The 12,745-nt window shown below is 38.3% G+C and overlaps 1 protein-coding gene across 1 annotated transcript in view; it reads right to left on the reverse strand.

Annotated features, from left to right (window-relative positions):
* LOC104832718 (ubiquitin carboxyl-terminal hydrolase 12-like) overlaps window positions 1-12,745 on the reverse strand; it is a 30,941-nt gene that overhangs the window by 17,831 nt on the left and 365 nt on the right. The window lies entirely within an intron of this gene.

Below are 12,745 nucleotides of genomic sequence, written 5' to 3' on the forward strand. Positions count from 1 at the left end.
CCATCTTGTTCTCTAGTGTTTCTTGCTGATCTTCCAACAGTCCTTAGCTGCATCTGTGCTGTTATCCAAGGAGTTACCATCATTCAGTGCAGAATCCAAGCACTCTGGATTCTTGACTTCTGTTTTAAATATCCAACTCACTCCACCTATAACCTTCTGCGAACAGTAAACAGCAATCCTTCTGCACAGGTGAGCCATCTCAAAGCACCTCAGAAAAGCACTGAACAAACAAAAACTACAGTCCAGCAAAATTCAATTCATCTATTTCCCTGAAGCTAGTAATGTTTTTTAATTGCTGAGCACGTATTTCAATCATTTCTCTTAGCATTTTGCTTTAATATAAACCACAGACAAGTGGAGACTGTATAGACAGTTCCATCTAGATTGTCTTCAGCAAAGAAATAACTTAAAATTTTCTAAGAAACAGGAAAGAAACCAAGAAATAATTTAGTTAAACAGGAGGAATGGAAACTCTGCAGTTGGATCTCCCACATCAGATTTACAGTGAATTACATATATCAAAAAAGACAGAAAATGAGGAAGGCTCAAAATTGGGTACTATAAAAAAAACACAAAAACATTCACTAGGTGCCGACAGATTTACAAGCAAGACTCTCTGCAAGCAGCAATTACACAGACATTTTTTGAGGCATCAGTGCCAGTTCAAGCAGCTCCTCTCATTTGTTTCTCTACGTCCATTCCCTGCCTCCAAGTACCTCTCTTTCCCTCCACTATCTCCCCTCAAAAAACCCAAACCAAACCTAGACATAAGAATAGCTATCTGCAGAGAAGAACGGCTGATACAGCTCTCTCCAAATGCTACTTCAGCTCTTCACTTATATTGTTCTGATCAACACTGACTTTGGGTAATAGCGTAATAGGAGATTATAACCTACGTGCTATGTAAATGCACAAGAAGAGATGATGCTGGCTTTGAAAAATTTTCGGTCTTGAAATCAGAACTGACTGCTAAGTGAGGTTCCTTTACTCTTACATTCTGCATGTTTCAAAATTAAGGAAGGGATATATGTAAAATCTGCAAGCTTGTGAAGTTCAGTTTAAATTTCTCTCAACAGTCTTCTCACCTCCTCCATGACCTCCAATATAGTATTAGAGAAATGCTGGCAAAACAGACAACTAAAGCACGTACCACAACTTACAGATCTAGTGAAACTAGACAACCTGAATACTCCAGTCTGTAAAGCAACATACGGAATAAATATCTGAACAAAGAAATAAAAGCATAAGGATTGTAATTTTTAATAAGACTATGCTATAAAGAATTTAATAACCTACCATAAACCAGTGTTGCAATTCAACTAAACCACCAACCTGTATTCCACATGTATCTACCCATTTAATCTAACAGGTTACATGTGCCTTTTTTTCAAATGGTTCCATGTATCTACTGCCAAAACTTTGTAAATTTGGGTAAGTTAACTGCAGGGGGAGATAAAAAAATTAAGGTTTCCTTAATAAATGCTAAAGTTAATCAGTCACAGAAGCTAAATTAACCTAACATTTAGCTGCAATGTTTCTGAAGTTTCTTGTCAGAGAACATTTTAAATTAGCATACCAAAATCATAAAAAAACCCCCAGGACTCAACGTAATTGTGGGAGGGATCAAAATCACAAACTAGTCATAAATAGTTCTGAAGATGCAAACTTGCAAACTAAATAATATGTAACATACTGAAGAAGCTCTAGAAAATGCACATGCCTACCATACCATGATAAAATAACTACATTGCACAGTATAGAGTGATTTATCACGGGAGTCAATGTCCAGGAGAACTATACTACACAAGGCAACAAGTACGTAGGGGAAAAAAAAGGCACTTTATGGTGACAGCACAAGTTGGCTTTGGTCAAGTTTCAGGATGGAAATACATGACATGTTTGTGAGTAAGGCTGCATAATTAGAGTCAAAGTTCAGCTACTCACAATCTGTGATCTTTGCAACTAAATTTGCAAATAGCAAATTAACCAACTGGAGACCAAATCTAGTGTAGCACGAACTGTGTTGTGCTGTAATGAAGCCTAATAAGCAGCTTTGTTTTCAGGCTGATAAGTGTTATACACATTTTCCCACCACCACTAAAAGAATTTTTCCATCTGGATAAATACTTCTGCCTCAGATCACATAAGTATTTGCTCATAAGAAACAATACACACTTTGTAATTTTGTAAACATACAAGTCACATTTCTCATCTAGAAAAAAAAAAATCTAACCCAAGTGGCAAGTGTCCTAAGAACGAAAATTTGTACTTGATTATTTGGGGAATCAAAAGAGATGCATCTCTTCTAGGGTGCCACAGACAAACTATTCTGTATCTTACAGTACTTTACACATCTAAAACCATAAGAAAATCAATACTGTTTTGCTAAACTATGACACACATTGGGAGCAATAAAAAATGACAAGAAAAAAAATTACTAATACATACCAATTGAGTTTGCTTGGCATACAAAAGCTAAGCAAATAACATACACTAAAGTACAGCTAAATATAAAGCTTAATGCACGAGATTATTATTGACTTCTCATTGCTAGCGCAAGACAAATAAATACATCTTATAAAAACCCCAGAAGTACATCCTTGAGACTTGTAGGAGGCCCAAGAAAATGTTCTCAAGCAACTGCTCTGCTACTCCAGTTCAGGAAGAGATAATACAACTTTCTGTACACAGTTCTGTGAGCAGGAACAAAACACAAATTTATACAGTCAACACATAATTACCCGACAAGGAAAACATCCCCCTAGTTTAACTAAAGTGGTAATACTGTTTTACTTATATAATTGGACTCTCGGAGAGATGAGAATTTAACACTTCCATATTGGCGGGGGAGGTGACAACTAAAGTTTCAGCAACTTGTAATCAGGATTTATAATTTTCTAGAAATTACTCTGACTTAAAATGTTGTCTCAGAGGTTGGTTGCACTTTTCAAGAGCTCCCTTATTCTGTTCACACCCCCACTAGCAGAACTGACTTTGAATCTAGAGAGTGAGCAAGCTTAGCTCAGTGAGTTTGTGCAGATTAGTCAAATAGAAAAATGGAAAGCTGCTCGGCCCATCTGAAGTATCACCATCTTAGCAGCTCAGAATAATAGATACAGCTAACAACGGCCAAGATGACCCCAAGAGACCAATATTAAAATATTTTCTGTCATAGCTGCAGTAATTTTACTTTACGCATATTAGCTAATTAAAAAAGGGACCTACCCAAGAACATTGTCTTTTCTGATGGAAATCAGTGAGCACAAAAGAACACCCTTAAAAAAAAACCCCCATATACTAAATTTTAAAGTATCAAACAAAAGCACAGGGAATTGTTAATATTCAAGTTTTCCTCCATTTTTCATACCAACTCAGTGAGGGACATCACACCAACATTAGATATGTATGAGATACAGGGAAGATAGGATTGAGTAAAACTAATATTTACCCAAAGAACACCAAAAGGTCTCTAAGGCAGGTTTTGTTGAGTTTGGTAAAGCAAAAAGGGATGGTAAAATAAAAAGGGATGTGAAAGACCAGTTTCAAAAACTCTTACCTGAGGTAGCTGTCTAATCAAGTCATCACAGATGAAATGATCCCACAGTATAGCTGAAATTTTAACTGAATAACCCATCGAAACCAGAATAGACATATATCAAGTCTTCCAACTTGTAAGCTGTGAGTCCTTTTTGCTCAGCAGCGAAGTCTTAAAGATTTATTTCCAGTTCAATACACCATGCAAGTGGAAAAAAATAGTAGCAGACTTCTATTTCTTAGCCAGATTACACTGCTAAGTCATTGCATCACCACAACGAGCTAAGAAAGAAGTATGCTTAGGCATTACGGTCTCTTACAAACTCTACAGTTTACAACCACTCCTGCAAAGAAAATTAGTATTTTCTCTGGTCTAGATTTAATTGATTTCAGAAACTGGAAATGTATCAACAGTTTCCAGGGGCTTAAATACTTCTATGCCCTTAAACTTATTTGAATTTGTAATTATTCTTACAGACAAATGGCTTATAGATTGCGTTCACTTATCTGACAAGATTCATAAGAAGAAATTATTGTTGGAAGATGAAGTTATCACTTTTCTATTCACTATACATAAATAGCTTTATGGTAGAAATTATAACAAGGCCCAGAACTTAAGAGTTCTTCTGAAGCTATTGATGAACAGAAGGAACAGCTGGGAGTGATTAATAACGATTGCACAGCTCAGAACATGAACTACGGTCAACTGATGAGAGAAATCCACGTCTGGCATCCACACGGTTCTTGCTTCAAGTTATAACTTTTTCCCTTTTTAGTACTACAAATTTTACTAAGTTTCAGTGAAGTCCTAATCCTCCACAAAACTTGGCTGAGAATAAGCGGACTATTATTAAAGATGAACCAACATTACCCGTCAAAATTTTTTATCCTGAACTAACACTTTCACACTTCAAAGGAATTCACACTTCCATTTATAAGTATCTACTTTTTGCTGCTATGAAGGTAACTTTGCAGACGTGGGAATGGTTATAAAAGCAACGTCCTACTATCTTGATAAGCACACAAACAGACCTTATGAGCATGAAGCAGCTGCTGCTGTAGCTTCAGTAAGAAAAGGATCAAAATTAGCACAACACTGGGTCAGTATCCTTGCTGTTATTCAGAGCTCTTGTCAAAAATAATCAGGTCAATGCTGTACTGCTGCTTGAGCAAACAGTGAGCAGAGAGGCACTGAAGCTATGAAGGAGGGGGGGGGGAAACCCCACAAAGCAGACGATGGGAAAGGGTTATGAGTGGGAAGACCCCACCGTCCTCTTTGCAACAGCCTTGAGATTTGGTGAGGATAAGCAGAGTAGTTTATGGCATTTACCGTTGCTAAACGACAATTTTAAGACAGCACACGAGGAGGGCTCAGGCAGCTGTCCTGCACATTTTGGAGGGTGCTGGTTTCATACCTGCTTTGACTGAATGCCGCAGGAGCATCTCACATTAGCACAATCCACTAGCTATTAGCAATTGGGTGTATTTTCTGAACTGTAGAGGTGGATGTGTGACATTTATGGGATAGGCTGGAAGAGTGAAAGAAGTATAGTAAGAAAACAAGAAGAAACTATCGTGAAAGAAGAGGGATAGTAAATGAAGATGCAAAAAAAATAACCATTAAAATAGTCATTGAAGGTGGCTACAGTGCAAGCAGCATTTATGATGTGCTCTAATTATACAGTGTTTTGAAATTATGCAGGAAAATCCATGCAACAGCAAATTGTCCATGGTTTTAGAACCATTCTATAACCACTCATTACCAGTTCAACATAATGGGACAAAATACTAAATATTTGTCTGGTTTCTTAGAAGGACATGGAAATGTAGATACCTAAACAGACAGAACACCTGTCAAACAAATGCTACTAGAGTTTTTTAAATGTGAACAAGGATGAAGCAGTTGCTTAAAGTACAGGAAAAGGAAGTAAGTAGAACCGTGAAGCCCTTCTCATCTTTTCAAAAAAGACAACAATAAACTTGCAGTTTGTTTCTTTTTTTGATACTAATGATCCTGACAAAATCTACAAGAAGTCTGAGCAAGTCATTGCTGTGCTTATTCTGGGGCACTCCACCATTTTAGATGCTCCATTTACAGTTCATTTGTAGACAGCAGGAGATTTTCAGAAGAGAACTCTTAAAATCTGTATGTGTATGTATTACTGCTTCTGAAGTTCCAGAAAAATTCCTACCTGTACATCGTATAATGTTTAAACTGTAGTTTCCTATGCTTGCCTACATAGTTCAGCTGCTTTAGCCCTATCTAAAATACACACAAGACTAATCTCATCACCATATTACTTCTAACGAGCTAGAGAGAATCAGTTAATTTAAAACACTCTCCATATGGTCCATGGAAATTTGAAGACACAGCCTTTCTTCTAGGATAAATTACTATTTTTTTAAGCTCAGTGCAAAGTATTAATTTCCACAATATATGCATTTTACACAAGCCTTTTATCCTTCTCCCATTGCAATTAATATCATTCAGGTCAAATGAAGTAATTAAAGCACTGCAACTTAGGATATCCCTAAACTTTTATTACAGCTGCATGCACACCCAGAAGCTGCATAGCATGGTTGGTATAACAGCCTGTTGAAATAAAAATCCCTTATGATATACTAGCTTGGGCTCAACACCGTACTAACTCAGCTTTTGGATTGGAACCAGCTTATTCCCACTGAGTGCATGGCATGCACCTGCCTGCAAAAGACATTTCCCTTAAAGAAAGACAAAAAGGGGAAAGATACCTAGGAGATATTTCCGTGTCCAGAACATATCTGGTACACAAGTCTTGCTTAAGTCTCTAATTATTCATTTGACTCTTTCTTTTCAACTAATTAGAGTAGGGTAAGATTTAGCATTTGAAAAAAGCTGGGAAGCAGCTTTCAAGTTGTGTAGAAAGGCTCCAAGGGCAGCCTTTAAGATTAGAAAAGCTGGTTAAATATACTGCATGACTGAAGAATGATTTTTAAAGAGTGAACAAACCAACCAAAACAAAACAAAAAGGGGGGGGGGGAGGAGAACAAGTAGACCAAGCCAGAGCTACCTAAAACCTTTCAGGAGAGAAATCTGAACGAGATGATGCATTTCATAAAGTCTGCCTGCACTTACTTTGCTGTATTAGCCATGATAATAGCTCCAGCTTCAGGACTATTAAAACTACCATGTGGGGGACTGCAGAAAGGAGCAGAACTGGGGTGGTATTTCTGAAAGTTTACAGAACATACTGTCATGATTTTCTAAACACAGAATTAGATGTTGCTTCCCCATCTTTTAAAACTCCTTGGCTGTGTAGCACTGAAGTCAGATAAAAAGAATTATCAGCTCAGCTATCACTCACTATGATTTAGCGTTTGAAATTATCCCTTTTCATGCATCTACGAAGGCTGCCACTCTAGGCATAACAAATTATGGTAAATTGAACTTTGGATTCCACCAGTTTGCATGCTTATGCAGGCAAAACAAACTGATAATCTTGAAAGGAGCAGGTGTAACAGTGTCACAGACCTTCCAAGACTCACACTTCCAAATACTACAGAATCTTCTTAATCATTTGGTGCACATAGGAAAGGCTGGCCTTGCCCACTCTTCAACAGGGAATAAAGCTTACCAAGCACTCTGGCTACTACCAATATCACGGAGATACCACAGTGAAATTAGAAAGTGCTGTATTTCAAACTAAGTTTACTACTATGAAGTGTTTAAAACCTGAAGTCTTAGAGTGTTTTTAAATAAATTAATACAGAATGCTTTGTAAACTGTTTCACATAAATGTTTATTCAATTAGGAGCTGGTCTTGCAAGGTCCACAAGATCTATGCCTCACAGAGCTAAAGCAAGTCATACACACTTGTGAAATTCTGTAATTTTATGCTCTTTAAAATTACACAGTAAAGCTAGGCTCCAGTAAAAAGAACATATGGAAAGAATGCTGCATTAAGGGTAGGAAGTATAGAAAATACTGCTTAAGAGTCTCAACCTTTGTATTGCAGTACTGTAAGCAACCTATTTCCCCCTTCTTAGCCACTGTCTCTGAGATTATGGAAGTGTTCACAGCTAGTTCATCCACCTGAGAAGAGCTCCGCAAGATTCCTCCTGACCTTGGGTTTCTCTCAAATGACCTAGTAACACAGTAAGAGTAGATGTCTTGCTAGTACAGCTTTCAGATATTTCACAGCTTTTTGGCCCTCTAGAAGAACAAACACAAACAGATCTACAGGTGTACTCAAGGCCCAGTATTTACCAGTGTTGTTCTTTTGTCAGTTGGTAATAAGATTTTATCATGATCTTCACACACCAAACTGTGGAGGAACAACAGTGTAAAGAGTGAGGAAGTAGATGCTGATGGAAGGCAAAACATAACACTACAGATTTATGAATAGGTTCTAACTTCAGACATTACACATGTACAGGTTAAATAGGCACAGAGGTATGGCAATAAAAATCAGACACAGGGCCCATCAAGGGATCCAAATGTGTATATATTCACAAGTTGGTGCACAAGAGGTCAAGTGGATGAATCATAGAATGGTTTGGGTGGGAAGAGACCTTTAAAGGTCATCTCGTCCAACCCCTCTGCCATAAGCAGGGACAGCTTCAACTAGACTAGGTTGCTCAGAGCCCCGTCCAACCTGACCTTGAATGTTTCCAGGGACAGGGCATCCACCACCTCTCTGGGCAACCTGTGCCAGTGTTTCACGACCCCTGTCATAAAAAATGTCTTCCTTCTATCCAGTCTGAATCTATCCTCTTTTAGTTTAAAACCATTACCCTTTGTCCTTTCACAACAGGCCCTACTAAAAAGTTTGTCCCCGTCTTTCTTATCAGCCCCCTTTAAGTATTTACTAGGAAAGGAGCAGAAAATATAAAATATGACATAAGAAACAAAACATAATGATCTACAGTGCAGCCCTTTATTTTGGCAACAAGTCTAGGAATCTCCCAAATTGACATCTGTAAGAGCAAATACTGAAAGCCATTTATTTTTTAATAGGAACAAGATACTAAGTGATGTGCATATAAACACAGATTAATTCAAGGTATTAAAAGCATTTGCTCTAAATCCTGATTAAAGAACAAAACAAGAAAGATTCAATAATACAGAGCACCTCTTGAACTACCTACACCTTGTTATTTTAACATCTTTTCCCAGGTATTCATGCCTCATTTTTAAATTGTAACAGTCTGTAGTAGAGGTCCTCTAGTATAATTAATATCTAATTTCAACTAATGAACCATATACTGCCCATAGTTTCCTCAGTATTCCATGGCACAACACAGCTAGGATCTCTCATTTTCCCAGGGACAGTGAAGTCATGAAATCTTAAAGTTTATAGACAGTCTGGGATCAAAACAGACACGAGAACATCAGAAAAACTCATCCACGTGGTAGTTCAGGACCCCTGTAAAATCTTAAAAATAATTCAAAGGAAATCTGTGTACTATCCACCTGAGCTGGTTGTTAACTGCAGGCCGGCTGGCTGCTTTGCATAGGCTTACATCTCCAAACTGCTACATGTCCAAAATCTGGAGAATGCATCAATAACCACCCATCACACACACAGTATTGGAGTACAAACAGCACACGGAGAAACCTTGCAGAAAGTGACCTACTAACTGGTTTGCAAGGGGTTACACACGGTTTTTTCCCCTAAAACAAAGCAGGTTATTCTCAGGCTGGGTTTTAAGTGCAAAGATGAATATTTGTTTCCTTCAGCTTAAGAAGTCAATCAAAAAGCAGAGCACTGCTGGAAACAGAAGTCTGCTTAGCTAGCTCTACTTTTACCCTCCCTTCTTTCCACTTCCTCAGTGATACCTTCCCAGCTATAAATGCTATTTCTCCAACAAAGCTAAAACAAAATTCTACAAATATAGGTGAAACAGCAGTAAGGCAAACATTATACATCAGTGACATGAAAGCCCTGCTTGAACTGAATGGTGTAAATTATTCAGGTGGCAAATGGAAATTATTACTTACAAATGATTCAGTCATCTCTTCTCTAGCACTGAAGTTAATAATTATATCCACACTGTACTGATTCAGATGAGTAGAATAAGACTACCACCAATTTGTATACTGGATTTGAGTTCTTCAGGCACATCTTACTGGTTTAGCAAACAATTAGACATGAATCCAGGGGAACTGTCCCTAACTAGCCTACCAAGAAACACCAATATTTCTGCTAAGTTTACTACAGACTTCACAAAATTATCTTTCAGAAATGAACAGGTCAGATCTATGCTTCACACCTTGCTCCACTCTAGTGTTCTGTTTTGCTTCTCCAACCAAAAAAAAGGAAGTTATTGTCAATGCAACAAACTCCCGACTTAAAAACTCAGTTCTACAACTGACTCTCTCAGGCCTCTGGAGTGCATCAGGTATATTCTGGATTAGATGATGCAGTCAGACCATGGAAATTCAGCCCTCCTTGCTCGCTCTCCTCAGCCAAAACAGGATTCACATCTGTCCATGACCATGTGTATACCACAGAACTACAAAGATATCACTTTTAAATATTTTTTTAACAGGAGCTAGGCATTTTTCATGAAGGGTAACAAAATCCCTCAGTAGTGCTTTCTATTTCGCTCTCCCAGTTAATTTTGCAGTTGCTTGCAAAAAGAAAACAAAAACTCCTAGAGTCCCTGGTAAAGATAAGGGCTAGGAAACAAAATTTAGTCAAAGGGACACAGGAGAGAACCAGAGCTCTAGTTAGTAGCTCTTGGCTATGGACGTGTCTTGCCATATGGTGTCAGCAGCCTTACCAAGCAATGAATCATATTCAAATGAACAAGTATTTTCCTATGAGTTTCCAACCTTCGCAATGCTGTAGTTGCCACATGAATGTTATGCAATTGCTGAAAAAGGGACGGTGCTCACATAAAGGAAATGCAACGATCACGAGGCACAGGAGAGCTGATCCACACTACAAAAACCTCAAGTTATTTTAGGGAGGGGGATATGGTTAAAGTTATAACTACATTACTGTCTACTAACGAGATCAGGCATTGAATTTAATTTTTAAAGAGCTATTGCAAGAGTGGAGTGTCTGGGATGGAAAGTCAGAAACAGCAGTCCCTGTGATGCTGACTGACTGAGGGGTCTGAGAATGTCATAAACCCATGTTTCAGCTTTCCAGCCTGAGGCACAGCTGATGACTAGAAATGCTGGTAAAAAGTGCATATTTTACTAAAAAGATGCAAAGTACTGTACAATCACTACATATTAACATAATCCTGAAGAAGGTAGTTTCTCAAAGGGACTTTGTTAATATAATTAGAAGTTTTTATAAAGAAGGCTTAGGTTTTTCACATTTGCATTATGACAAAGCAAACAGTATTTTTACTTACTAGACATTAATTGAAGTAGATGCAAATAACCTGATTCAATTTTAAAATATAGCACCCAGATCTTAATTTTCCTGGGCTAGCTGAAGAAAAAAATAGTGAGATTGACAGTAAGTTTGGCCAAGCTATATATGCACCTAGAACACTGATGCTGAAAAAATCTATAGCATTTCCTTAAACAGCTATATAGGAAATTTGGAAGCAAGTTTCATACAATTATTTAGTGCTAGCAGCACTGCTCAACATTTACTGCAGAGAAATGAAGCAGTAAGTTCTCCACTAGAAACAAAAAAAGTAAGGAGAACCTGCTTCCCCAAAGCTGCAATATTGTAAAAAGGCTCCTCTTGAAAAAAACCACAGTACTTCAGAAGGGACATTAGTAGGCTACAAGTATCTGCTTAGCTTTCTTCTACCACCCCAACCAAAATCAAAGCAAGTGCAGGAGCAGAAATGAATCCAATCTTGAGTACATATAGCCAAAGTCTCTAAAAACAAATCACAAACACTGGAATTGCTGTACTCAGGTTTGGCTACATACTCCTAGGAAAATGCATTGCCTTACATTTGCCCTCTTAATCTGAGGCTCAGTCAGCTGATCTCAGGAATGCATCCAAAATACTATATGGGATTGAGTCAATCACTTGCCTCTGGGGTGCAGAACTCCACAACGAAGTCATGATTCAGCCATCTCTCATGACCTTAATTTCACCTGTGTTTGTGATAGGCAATTAAAAATAAAAATTACGCTGAAAAAAAAAACACCCTAGTGAGATTAATGAAGTATTAAGTATTGCAGAAGACTTCCCAAAACTTCAAACTTTAAGAACAGGTAGCCCTTGCCACATATTAAAAATAAAATAAAATTAACGTCTCTTGTTAAGAATATTGCTATGAAATTCCAGACACTCAGCTTTGTACGGCATTACTGTGATTCAGTTCAACTGGATCTCAAGTTAATCAAAACTGGTAGTCAGTACCTACATGGAAAAGAAACAGAAAAACCCTGCACGCTTTACTCACATGTGAAATCAGTCTCAGCAAGTCAGTATGCAAGAGCCCCTTTTGACACTGCAGCCTACTCTCTAGTTTGCTACTGTTTCAAATGAGATCTAAAACTGAAGTTTGACTACTTGAAGCAATTACAATGTGGGACTATGAAAAACAAAATACTAAAATGGAATACCCTCAGCCTGATTCCAGCTTGGATTTTGGCAATTCAAACCCCTGCCACAGTTTATACTGATTAAACTCCTTACAGTAAGAATCTGTGAAATGTTTAGATAGCATATCATTAACAAGATGGAATATTTTATTACGAGTCAGCTGTGTTTTAGTGCTAGACAAACCACTTGCTGGCCTCTATTTACGCAGCAATGTAACTTCATTAAAAATTCTGCATAATCATGCAATTATCAGTCTCCCTCTTGCTAGATTTTCACTGGCAATATGGATGGTACCCTGTTACGTGCATTCATGTGAAATGATTACAGAGCTTTTATAAACTAGTATAACAACCTTTAAATTGAGCCCAGTTATCACAACAAATGACTGTGATCCGAGCCAGAAAACGAACTGATGTTCAATAATTCCTGTCTCTCTGAAGGAAGGCATCCACCTGCCTCACACGTATTTCTGCAAACAGGCCGGCAGCTGACACACCCACTAGAAGCGAGCGAGTTCTCATTTCTGCGAAGGGCTCCGTGCTCCCCCGGCCACCCTTCCCCACCCGGAGTTAGGGCCCAACTACCCCCAAGCCCTCACGACAGCGGCGCTGAGCAGCCAGGCCGGCTCTCCCCGCTCAGCCTGGCTCCAGCTATTACCACGTCTCTCGCCCCTTCCCTGCCACAACCCCTCCCGCAGCGGC

Source organism: Haliaeetus leucocephalus, unplaced genomic scaffold, assembly GCF_000737465.1.
Source record: "Haliaeetus leucocephalus isolate CR32 unplaced genomic scaffold, Haliaeetus_leucocephalus-4.0 Scaffold262, whole genome shotgun sequence".
In the NCBI taxonomy this organism is placed as follows: Eukaryota; Metazoa; Chordata; class Aves; order Accipitriformes; family Accipitridae; genus Haliaeetus; species Haliaeetus leucocephalus.